A 13,255-nucleotide genomic window follows, 5' to 3' on the forward strand; every position below is an offset into this window, starting at 1 on the left:
ATAATGCAAAAGAAATTAGCTTACTTGCTCAGAGAAATGGGTGTAGTTTGAAATTCCAAACCTTGTAAAAGTTCCAGCTGGTAAATTAGCTGTATTAGCTTTTCTACAGACGTCAGAATTTGTTTAATCAGAAACCCATGATAACCAAAACCTTTGAAACGTTTTTATTGATCTTTCCTTTGTTTAAGTCAATTTCCCTCATGGTCATTCAAATTAACAAGTTTATGTTTCTCAAATCAACAATTCTATTCAATCTATAATTCTGATTTACAAGTCTTTACCAAAGTATATAATAAAACACAAAGAAAGCTTATCCATAGAGTGTTTTCAGGGTTGGTATTTTCAATTGCATGATAAGCTATAATGTGAAACAAATGCTAACATACGTCAGAAACCTCTTTCTTGTTTTGGCATTGGCAATTATATAGCTACCTTGCTTTTCGTGGCAATTAGAATTTTTATATCTACCAAGGAAAAAATTTTCTCCCAGTGCTCAAATTTGAAAGCTCTGTGTTCTCCATGAAACAAGTGAAAAACAGCCTATAGTTATTAATTAGGGGTTAGGATGCTTAGAAATACTGCAGAACAAACTGCCAGGGCAACTTTTCTGTAAGGAGAAAGTTTCTAAACCTCTTGCCTCATTTGTACACATAACAAAAACAGCACTTTAGCTCCAGTAGCAGCCATGTTCTTCCCTTGAGAAGAACGCTTTCTGCAATAGCACACAAATTTCAGGTAATAGTAAAAGAACATCAAAGTCGTCCTTTAACAGAAAAACAAGCCAAATACCCACCCACTCAGCTCTTCCCAGAGCTCTTCACTTCAGGAAGATACATGACTGCAGTAAGAAATTGATGCACTAAAGATCCTACTTATGTTACATTTACAGCCAAACCCAGGGAGACAGCTAATGGTGCTCTAAAAATGGTCATTTTGTCAGAGCTTTGGTGTCGATTACTGATTACACACAGGAAACAGTGACATCAAAAACCCAGTGACAGCCCAGAAGCACCTGGCCAGGGCCTATGCATGAGCATGGATGTTTGGCACACAGTTATATTTGGTTCCTGTGATTAAAACTCCTGGCATCATCAGGCAGCAGGGAGAATTAGAACTAGGCAGCTCTTTAATTTTTTTTTCAGTTCAATATCTAAAAATCTATTTCCACAAGGGATGAGGAAAACAATGATTAAAATTCACGAGAGGTTTATACAACCTGGCAGAGATACATACAGGATCTGGCCAGCAGGATACTGGTCTGGGAGTCGGAGCATACCTAATAACAACAGCTGGAATATGATCAATGCTGTTGAACATTTACTGTATGCCAAGTGCTTTATATGCAGCATCTCATTTGATTCCCTCCACAGTGGTCTGAGATATCATTAAGGAAATGGGGAATACCCAATTTAATGGAGAAAAATTGCAGTTCGAGAAGTTTGGTAACTTGCCTAGATTATAAGGGTTGTGGGTGGCAGATGGATCTGGGTTCAGGCATTTCTGACAACCAATCTTGGACTTGGAGTCCTGGGATGAATTACTCATCCTTCATTGGTTTGGGACTGCTCTCCCTGTTTCTAGGCTCATCTCCTTCCAATCTATCCTCTTCTTTGTTTCCTAAATGATCTACTCCTACCTTGAAATCTGACATGATGACTTCAGAGATTTCTGGATATTTTGATCATCTTACTGCAGTGCACCAGGCACTTCAGGATCTGGTTAGTTCCATGGTCTCATTTCCTGCCAGTGGCCCGCCCCCCCCCCCCCCCCCCCCCGCTTTTCAGGCAAAGTGTGTCATACGGTTCCTCACATCTGCGTCTTCACATATGTTACTATTTCTTCCCAGAATGTCCTTTTCCTCTTTTATTTTTCCCCTCCTGGCTTAATTTGTTCTCTTCCCAAGCTCAGTTCAAGCATCTCCTCTTTCTTGAATTCTCTTCTGGCCTCAGTGGGGACTGTATTAGGCCACCCTTGTTTGTTTCCATGGTACCCAGGGCTCTCTTTAAGATAGTTAATTTGAAAGGTCACTTCCTTCTGAAGCATTTTCTAACCCTCCCATGTATAATTGACCCGTGTGTCTGATAGAAGCAGAAGAGAGGGAGCTGGAGAGGGAGCAGGACCAGGCGATTTGCTTAGGGCTCACCATCTCTACCTCCTGCAGGCTGGCCCCAACCCCATCATCTCATCCCTTGAGCACGGCAATTGCTTCCTGGCTGCTCCCTCTACCTCCATTCTACTGGCTCTTCTCAACACACAGGCCACAGTGATACCTTTGAACATAAGGTAGACCATGTGACTCCTGTGCTCAAAACCCTGCACTCACTCTATCCCTCACAGTCAAAATCCAGGTGCTCATAAGAGCCTTGAAAGCTTGACATGAACACTTCTCAAATTTTCATGTGCATCTGAATTACCTGGGGGATTTTGTTAAAATGTAGACCATGATCCAATAGGTTGGAGATGATGGGGCCTGAGATTCTTCATTTCTAACCAACCTTCGAGTGAAGCTAATGCTGCTGGTTCTTGGCCCCCCCTGTGTAGTGAAGCTCTCCTTGACCTGGCTTCCCATCATCTCTGTGCCCACCTGTCTTGCCCTGTTCTTCTTGCTTTTCCACTCCAGCCCCTCTGGCCTCCCTTCTGTTCAAGGAACATACCAGAAATGTTCCCTTGCCTTGGGGCCTGTGCATTAGCTATTCCCTTTGTCTGGAATGCTCTTGCCCTAGCTATCTACTTGCCTAACTCTTTCTTCCTTCACATCTTTGCTCCAATCTCACCTTTTCAGGGAGCTCTACTCCAAACACCACCTGATTTTAATATGGTAGCCTGTCCTCTGCTGCTCCCAACCCTGGGTCCTGCACTCCTAAAGCCTTTATCTTGCTCTTCTGTTCTTTTCTTTGTCCTTTGCTTAGATTTTATGACCTTTTATGGCATACTTTAAAAATTTACTTATGTATTGATTATTTTCCTAATCCCATAAAGCCAGTTCTTAAGGAGCTCCCTCTCTGTGTGTTGTGCTCACTGATGTCCCCCAAGAGTCTACAACAGCTGCCAACGAATACTATTTGAATTTTGAATTTGAATGTGGTGGGCGAGTGAGAAGGCGAAATGAAGAAAATGTGGTGTGACTGCGCATCCTCCACTTTTCCCAAGTGTGTTTTGCTTAGTGCGTGGCATACGAATGTGAGAGATTGCTTGGCACATTCCAAAGGCTTTTGTTGGTCAAGATGCAGCAAAGCATGTTGGCCTGGAGACATTTCATGTTGCCCTTTATTTCTAGAGGAGTTGAAATAAAATGTTAGCTTTTTCTAATAAACTTGCTGTTATCTTCAGGGACAAGTTTCAGGAAGGAAATAAAAAATAGTATTCGTAATTACTGTCTTCCATCTCACCCATGACTCAAATAGTTAAGTGCTTCTTCTGTACTTCATGGGTCTTCAAATTTAGTAAAGCAGATAGGTGTGTCTTTTATGATGGCAGTTGATTCCCTTTTAATTCTACCAGTCACTTTATCCTCCTTCTCCCTTCATTTTTCTCAATCCTCCTACATTACCAACCTTTAACCAGGCATTGTTTGACTGACATTGCAGTCAGCACTTTTATATAACTAGGATTAGATCATGGAATAATGACACAAACTAACTTCTCCACTGATTTAGCTCTGTCATTGAATTTGGGCACTGTGCACAAAGATCAATAGATTGCCTTATTTTTTTCCCCTGGATTTTCTACTCCTCTATCCTCATAAGGAAATACAATCTATTTCTTAAATATTAAGCCAAATATTCAACCATTTTCACTTACAAAAATAGCAATTTCATATTCAAATTAAATATAATTAGGGGAATTTCTTTTTCCTTCAGAGAACAATCAATTCTTTAAAAAAGAAGCAAGGCTTGTGGGTTCCAAAACTAACATATTTCTGGAAAATATTCCTGGAATATTTCTGGAAAATATTCCATATTCCTGACCATTATGGGCCCTCTGATCAAGCTCTGGAGTGGGAATAAAGTATAGTGAACAACAATGTCTGAATAATGCTGTCAGGGGCCTCTCAGTGACCATTCACACCAGACAGAAATATTCTCAGTCTCTTAGCTCACTCAGAGAAATTAGTCTGTTTATCCTTTTCCCAAACCTTGTCACCAAACTTCTGATTTTATTTCCTTTAGGTCATGTTTACCCACTCAGATCTTTAGCCACTGCCAAGGAATGTGGATAGATGCCAACCTCAGGCCATCTCCCTTTCCAAACATAGTAGACACAGAGATAAAGTGTTTGAAATTCTATTTTGAAAAGATTTCTCTTTTTCACTGCCTTTTGGGCTATACGTGAGTGAGGCGACATTCAGGTTGACTACTAATGTGTAACAAACTGTCCCAAACACAGTGGTGTCAAATGACTGTTTTATTATGCTTGTGGATTTTGTGGGTCAGGAATTGAGATGGGCACAGCATTGTCTGGGGGCTCAGCTGGAATGCTCAAAGGCTGGAGTGGATTCCACACTTGGAATCTGTAACCGTTTGAGGGCATCTTCACCTGTGGGTCCAGTAGTTACTACTGGCTATTGGTGCGATCCCTTCAGGCTATCAGCTAGAACACCTACACATGGCCTCTCCATGTGGTCTGAGTAAGTGATCTATGTTTCCTGTCAGCATGAGCAACTCAAGGGAATGAAGTAGAAACTATCACTTTTTATGACCTAGCCCCAAAGGTCACACAGCATCACTGCAGCTTTAATAACAAGCCTTCCCAGATACACAGGAAGAACCACAGATTCCCCACTTCTCAAGAGTGTCAAAGGCACATCATAAAAGGACTATCTGGGACGGGCAAAATTGTTGCTACTCCCAACAATTGCTTGCTAGCTATTGTTTTTTTTTAAAAAATTTTTAACGTTTATTTTTGAGACACAGAGAGACAGAGCATGAATGGGGGAGGGTCAGAGAGAGAGAGGGAGACACAGAATTTGAAACAGGCTCCAGGTTCTGAGCTGTCAGCACAGAGCCCGACGCGGGGCTTGAACTCATTAACTGAGAGATCATGACCTGAGCCGAAGTCGGACGCTTAACCGACTGAGCCACCCAGGCACCCCAACACTAGCTATTCTTAATAGGAAGTCCTAGACCGTTTTGTTGAATGCAAATTGTTGAAATAATTATTCCTAAAGATTGACTTTCGCACTTACTGAACATTTATAAGCATTATGCGATGGATTTTTCCATTTTTATGTGCCTTTAATCATTTTTGTTCATTTTTCAGAATTAGAAATGTAAAAAATAGAGTAAAAATAACTATTTAAGGGCCTGTGTGTACAGGTATCAGCTGTCTGCTAAAAAGGTGGCCTTCCATCAAAGGAAATTGAGGTTTAGTTTTCATTGAACTCAAAATACAACTAGCTACATTGATTACTTGTGGCCCAAAGCCCATGAAAATTTTATGAGGATCAATGTTTAGATACAGTTTTTTGGTAATCTTTCTTCAAATCCGGGAAGAGATTTCTGGCTTCTGCCCAACAGCAAGGCAAATGTCAGATCCATCTGCCTTCAGGTCAGCAGTGTAAGCAACCTTAAGCTTGTCCTTGCATTCACATTGTAGTTGCACTTTCTTTGTATTACAGCTTCAATCCTGACAGCAAACTGTACAAATGCTGCCCAAATAATGTCAAATACAGTGAAGAAAACTTTAAATATAAAATAAATGTTTATGAAAAGACAGTTAAAACACATTAAGCCCTTGAAGTGTTTTAAAGTCTATTTATCCATTTTGAATCTTTGTTTTTTATTTATAATTTATTTATAATTTACCTTTTTACAATTTATTTATAATTCATTCTCATCCACTTACTCTTGCAGTTTAAGTGAACAGTGATGGTTGAAAATTAAGAGGATAAAAAGGCAAAAGAGAAGGTAGACGAAATTCTTTAGTGTGTTTAAGATTTGCACAATTATCACAGGTTGCACAGAAATTATAAAAACATGAACTGGATACTGTAAATATGCACTCTCACACTAATTTGTTTTCAGACAATTCTTTTAGAGCTAGAGGCAAGGACAGCAATGTATTAACATGTTTGCAAACCAGCACTGCAAGAGTAAGTGGATGAGAATGAATTATAAATAAACAAATTGTAAAAAGGTAAATTATAAATAAATTATAAATAAAAAAAATAAGATTCAAAATGGATAAATATACTTTAAAAACACTTCAAGGGCTATAAACCCATCCCATGCTGTAATCTCTTTAAGGGAAGACACTGTATCTGTCTTGTTCAACATTCTATCTCCATACTCTAAGTATTTCTCTAATTACTAATGGGTATATCAAATTATCAATATTTACAAAAACAAGCTTTCAATATTCAGTTTAATTTTTAATCAATTTTCTTTGGCTAATTGTTTTCAAACCAAACATTTTCAACCAATTTACTTTCTACCAATTAACCTGGAGTCATGGCAAAATAGCATCATAAATAAAAAGGACTGTGAGATATAATTCTTAGCTTCTTTTTTTTTGTAATTTATCTGAAGAGAAAATGTATGAAAACATTTCTTAAGATTGAAATAATAGGTAAAGACACCAATAGGGGATCTGTGACAAGGCTCTCTATGATTAATTATTGAATCGATTGTAAACTTCCATTTTTTATGTGATCTATTAGCTAATATTAACATTCTGATACAAACCACCGAGAAATAATGGGTAAAACATTATAAATATCCTTTATTGTAACAGCTGAGATAACAAGAAACAACGACAGATCTCCTCAAGAACCAAAACCGAAGAGAAAAACCAAGAAAGGAAAGTTGCAGGGGTCTTGAAGTTCTTGTTCACGGTTGGTGGGGGGAGGTTTGCTGGTTTCTGTAACTAAGGGGGTCAGGTTTTAACTGCTGAATGGGAATAAGACCTACACTTCAGGCTAGAGCAAAGCAGAAGTCAATGACTTCATAAAGCTAGAACCCTTAAAGGGTTATGCCACAATCAAAGGATAGAAAAGAAGCAAAATCTACCCACTGCCAGCAAGACAACCATCCCGTTCTCCATGTCCCCTCCACCAAAGAGGTGGGTCCCAAAAAGTTGGGACCTTAGATTTGCTCTCAGTTGAATTGCTGGTTCAAATACATATTTCCTTTATGAATCAGTAAGCCAAAATCCATAAAATGAACATCAAAGGTGGTCCCCATCCAGTCATTCCCTGGTAGAAGTAAATGCCAATCATGTCTGGAAAGTCACACCCTCAACCCAGACCACAAAGGATTCCTCAAGATAAAGATAATATAAAGGCATGGGGATACATTGGTAGCCAACACAACCAACACTTCAATTAGACCTTCAAGTCTTTCAAATGAGGAGATTATTAAATATGTGCTATGAAGTATGACTAAACATATTTAAAAAAGAAGAAAGGTAAAATATCAAGGTATACCAAAATGACCAGAGGCTTAAAAACACACCCAAATATCTGCTTTGAAATGAAGATGTCATCATTAAAATACAAACACAGTGAATAGATTAAATCACAGATTAGACAGAACTGAAGAGTAAATTAGTGAAATGAAAGCTAGAGATGAACCATTTATTCAGTGTGCAACACATTCTGGGAGTGTGGAAGCAATCACTTTAGACTGGCACAATCAGAGGAAACATTGTTAAGGAGGCGGAATTTTAGCTGAATCTTAAAGGCTGTGGAAGAATAGGCAAATGAAAGTAATTCAGGGGGAGTGGCATGACATGAACCACATTTCAGAGACTACATTTGAAACTTATTTAGGTCCCAGTTAGTTGGCCACTTTGGCTGAAATGGAGAGTTTCTAGAGGGAGGTAGAAAGAGGTAAAGGCTGACTAGCAAAGTAAGGGCCTATGCCTAAAGCCACATATAAAATATGGCAATAGTTTAATAAAATTACTTTGTTTAAAACTAAAGCAGACATACCTGCTATGATGACATTATGATCCATTTGACATGCAACACTCCAGCTTGGCTAGTCTCCCTCCACTGAGCATGTACTGTGCATACCTACTTAAAATGGAGTGGTCTTGAACTCACCTTTCTCTTTGCCTTCCCTCACTCCACACAGAAGTACATTTCAAAAGCTTTCAGGTTGAAATCTGAATGAAAAGAGAAACAAAGTCCATGAAATTTGTAGTTGTGCCAGGCTGAGAATGATGCTAAGCATTTTATAACATATTTTCTTTTTTTAAAAAAAGACTTTATGTTATCTCCTTAAATTAATCCCCCAAAGTATAGAAGGCTTTGTTATCTTTAAATCCCTTTCAAATGTGATGGTAAAATGGATCCCAGAAGTGGAAATTTAATAAGGCCTCAGAGGAAAAAGCAGATTTCAGATTCCCTAGCAAAGGATTAACTCCATTCCAGGTGAATTATCCCCATTTCCTTATTCACATGGCTTTTGCCTTTACAAAACAATGCAACACCTAGCCCTGCAACAGGGAGAGAGATTCACCTTGGACAAAGTAGAAAATAGGGCAGTTAAAACTTATCCACACAACTTCTGAGCAGACAGATTTGCAAAAAGCTGCTCATATTCAGCATTAACAAGATGAAATTAAATGGCAGTGAAATAATGAAATCACATTGTAGGTAAATAAATGGGTAGATAAATAAAGAGAAGGAAGGTAGCTAGAAACAAGGCAACACAGTAATAAATGAATGGATAAATAAAAGGCAGAAGACTCCCTAAATCTCAAAGAACAAGGAGGATATTAAGTGTACTCAACGTTATATAAAAGATGGAACAATATAAATTCAACAAAACAAGTAGTGGATGAGATGATAAAACAACAGAGTGAGATTGCAGCATTTGAGAAATTTGTTTACCCTTCTACTTTAAAAAATCAATTTGAGATAGCAAAAAGAATACTTAGGGCTGAAAATAAGTACAGAAAAATATTTCAGATAGTCTCAATATATGCAGAGGTGAAAAGATGAATAAGAGAGAAGAGGATAGATATGGAAGATAGACAAGGTAATTCAACATACTAGACAATTGTGTTCCTGATGTGTAGAAAGACAGAGTTAGAATACAGGAAAACTCTTTGAATTGAAGGTAAAAGGAAATGTTAAGATCAAAAGGGTTTCCTTTGTACTGGGGGGAAAAGAAAGAACATTGAACATTACATTTCAAGATTAAGTAAAAAAAATTTCAGGTATGCAGATAAATTAAAAAAAACAAGTCTTCTATGTCGTGAGGAGAGGGGAGAGTAATCAGATTTTCCTTCAACCTTTCTATAGCTTTATTAGGATTGCCCAATGCAGTAAATAAAAATACAGAATGCCCAGTTAAATTTTAAAACTTAGATGTAGCATTTGGAACTTACTTCTACCAAAAAAAATTTATTGCTCATCTGAAATTCAAATTTAACTGGGCATCTTGTGATTTATCTGATAGTCATAAGCCACATTTAATGTCAGAAAGCAATGGAATAACATCTGCAAAGTTCCGTAGGAAAGAAAATGGGACTCTTGACTATTATACCCAGTTAACTGATCATTCAATTAAATAGGCAACAGGCAGACATGAGAATCAAGGAATATAAGCACTCAATGAGGAAATTTTGTCAACCATGTGGATGATTAAAGAGCTCTGGGGCGCCTGGGTGGCGCAGTCGGTTAAGCGTCCGACTTCAGCCAGGTCACGATCTTGCGGTCTGTGAGTTCGAGCCCCGCGTCAGGCTCTGGGCTGATGGCTTGGAGCCTGGAGCCTGTTTCCCATTCTGTGTCTCCCTCTCTCTCTGCCCCTCCCCTGTTCATGCTCTGTCTCTCTCTGTCCCCAAAATAAATAAACGTTGAGAAAAAAAAAATTTAAATTAAAGAGCTCAGGAATAGAGAAGCCACAGTAAAAAGGATGGTGATTCTGCAAAGTTCTAAGGCAGTTTTATTTAGAGGATCACACATTGCCATGAGGTTTCCAAGTCTCATTCCTCTCTCAGTCTACCTTCCACTGGTAGCATCATTCTCAGGATGCTCTCTTCACATGGTGGCTTCCAGAAGCTCTAGACTGTCCTTCTACCAACCTGGCAACCTCTGTGGAAAGAGGGTGCTTTTTCTTCAAAGCATTTCAGAAAAACTCCTGGCATGAACCTCATTTGTTTTTATTGGCTGGGCCAAGCAATGAGCCCATTCATCCCTGGACCAATTATCATCACCATATAAATTGGCTATTGTTCCTATTGGCTAGACTGTATCACATGGAGCCAGAGATGGAGTAAGCCCACATAAATCACTGAGAGTGAAGGAGAAATGGCCCCCAAAAGAAATTCCGAGTGCTGTGACCAAAAGAAGGAGACTGGATCCTGAGCACACCAGAAGAGCAACTATTTTGTACACTATATTGTTATTTCCCCAAATAAAATGTAAACATCTTGAGAATAAAAGCTCTGTGTTCTATTTCTTTTTATCTCACACAATTACCATCTTAGTTCCTTATTATAGTGAAGGTGCTCAAAAATCTTAACTTATCTTGATATAACTTCCTTTACTTGTCACATGAGGAGGTTGGAATACTTGAACTCCAAGTTTAATAATGTTCTAAGAAAAATTCCATGAAAACGTATCATAAAGGGTCCCACATTAAGCATTTTCATATACCCTATAGTAAAACATTTGAATACTTAAGGGTAGGCATAGCTCACAATACAGGTTTTCAATTTCAGAAATGTCAAAAGTTTTACAAAGTCTTATTCAATGACTGTATTCTTGTATGTTTTCTTCAAGTTAGGGATTCACAATAGGAAGGAACAGTTTTCCTAAGCATGCACCGATCTTTTGTGGTATTTACATTTTTTGTTGAAATATGTTTACTTCTTCTCACTTCTAAGGCTCTAAATAAGAAATGAGAGTCTATCCCTTCTCCTCACACTTATGCCTACATCAAAATTGAGACTTGGTTAATTACTTGGTTGTCTCCCATTCTGCTTAGTCACAAACTCTAACTTTCCTTCCTCCTCTCCTATCCAATTGTCTGCCACATCCTATTAGTTCTCCCTAAATACATTTGAGATTTCTTCCCTGCTCTAAATTCTTATTTCCATCCTCACTGCCGTGGCTCAATTCCTGTAGTTACTTACTTGTCATCTGGTGGTAAGGGAACAGGCTCCTGCCAATTGGTCTGGTTCAAAACCTGGCTCTCACACTTCCTCTGTGTGACTCTGCAGAAGTTATATAACCTCTCTGAGCCTCAGCTCCCTCTTTGGTAAGATGAGGTTAAAAATACTACCTCATAGGGTTATTGAGTACATCAGGTGAGCTAAAACATGTAAAACACTTCTATCAGTATCTGGCATGCACTGGGCATTACAGAAATACTAACTGGTGGTACTGTTACTGGTTCTGTTTACAGCAATTTAAGTGGCTGATTCCTCCACTATGCTGGGCACTCATCAACAGCAGAGTCCTATCATTATTAGCAGTGTTTTAAAGACAGTAGCATTAGTATTTTAATCACCGGCTCCCTGCACAGTGTAAGGGCACTTCAAAATCTCGTTCAATTAATTTCGCTTGTCAGAATAAGACAGTTGTACACAATAACCACTAGATGGAAGCAAAACCTTTTATAAAATCAATCCTTCACCGGCAATTGCTTCAGCGTACAAAGATCTACCTCTTTTGTCTCCTTATTTGTACAACCTCATCGTTGCTGACAACAAAATATCATCATGACCATCATCATCAATAACAATAGCTACAACAAAGGCAGCTCATAAAGAGGTCCAAAACTTTGTATATTGAACTCAATTCAGATTTAAGGTTTTGGAAAATCTTTGCTGCAGAATTTAGAAATTATTCGTCAAAAAATGCTGAAAACAGCATCACTGAACCAAAAGCCAGCTACCACCCAGCCATATTTACATAATAAGAATCTCTAAAGGCTCATCACGGGAAAGATGTAGATTCCCAGCTCTATGCACAGTGACTGCCACAAAGTGATCAACTGTCCCTGTGAACGACATGGCTCTCTCTTCATTAACAAAGAGTTGTTTTACTATATTATTTGGGATGGAGGTATTGCAGATATTCAGTGACAATTACTGGGTTTACTTTCCTCTTGGAGAGTATCTATATTTCATCTCCAAATACAGATCTGCTATCTTTCATTTGCAGTGAAGATTGCATTTCCTTTTCCCTTGCTCATTTGCAGGGGTCCTCAGCCTTTTCTTTGTCCACACGAATCTCACGTATGACATTTTCACATCAGTGACACCTCCCATTACATTACTGTCATTATTGTCATGATATTATTGTCAGACAAAATTCTCAACAGGGAGCGGGCTGTGCATAGTCGGAACACCCCTAATCTCAGATTCTGTTGAGCTCCCATGAGCCCTTGGGTTCTCTAATTATCCCTCTCTCACTGATCAGTAACAGCAATGAATTGATATTCTCTTAGAGAAGAACTTGCTTACCTCATACTTGTAAATATTCCTGGACTCTTTACTACTTTTCTTTGTCCCCTCCTTTTTCTTCTCTCCCCCACCATCACCCGTTCTCTCCCCCATTTCCTCTTCCTCTTAAAATTCGAATTCTCTCTTTCCTACAATGCAATACTACCTTAAATATCTAACAAGAGAACATCCATAGAATATAAATTTTATCTCAAAAGTGAGAGAAGGCGGTTTTTTTGCATACTAAATATGTGTCCTATCTCGGTAGGAAAATCTCGCACTTGAAAGCAATGCTCAATCACTGCTCTCATTCTCCCTAAACTGAAAGAGCAGCAGCCGAATGCACAGCAGAGACAAAGAGCAAAGACCTACTTAGGATCAACTCAAATCACGTGGATGAAAAATGACTTCAGTTCTGGTCTCTCTCTCTTCTTATCACAATCTCTTTCCAGGTGGAGAGAGGTTTCACTGGCCTGCTCATTTCTCAAACCAAATCTCCATCTGAGATTTGGACTTCTTTAAATGTAGCTTAGAACCTTGGCAGCTATGATTCAGGTTATCTTAGAGGAATTCAATTTCTCGCGATGCCCTTCTTCCCACTGAGCAGCGAACTGAGAAAACTCAGGCAAAGAGCAGAAAAAACGAATTTGGGTTACCTTCCTGTGATCACAGCTGCTCTGTTCGCCCCAGTCACTACACAAACACGCACGGACCAGATAGTCAAACAAATGAGTTAGAGCCATCCCTAGCACACGGTTATCCTTAATAGAGTTTAAGGAATCTCAAAGGAGGAAAGAACGTTTCTGTATTCCCCCGAGGCAACACGAATTCTGCGAAATATCTCAATTTCGGAATA

Source organism: Prionailurus bengalensis, chromosome X, assembly GCF_016509475.1.
Source record: "Prionailurus bengalensis isolate Pbe53 chromosome X, Fcat_Pben_1.1_paternal_pri, whole genome shotgun sequence".
Classification (NCBI taxonomy): Eukaryota; Metazoa; Chordata; class Mammalia; order Carnivora; family Felidae; genus Prionailurus; species Prionailurus bengalensis.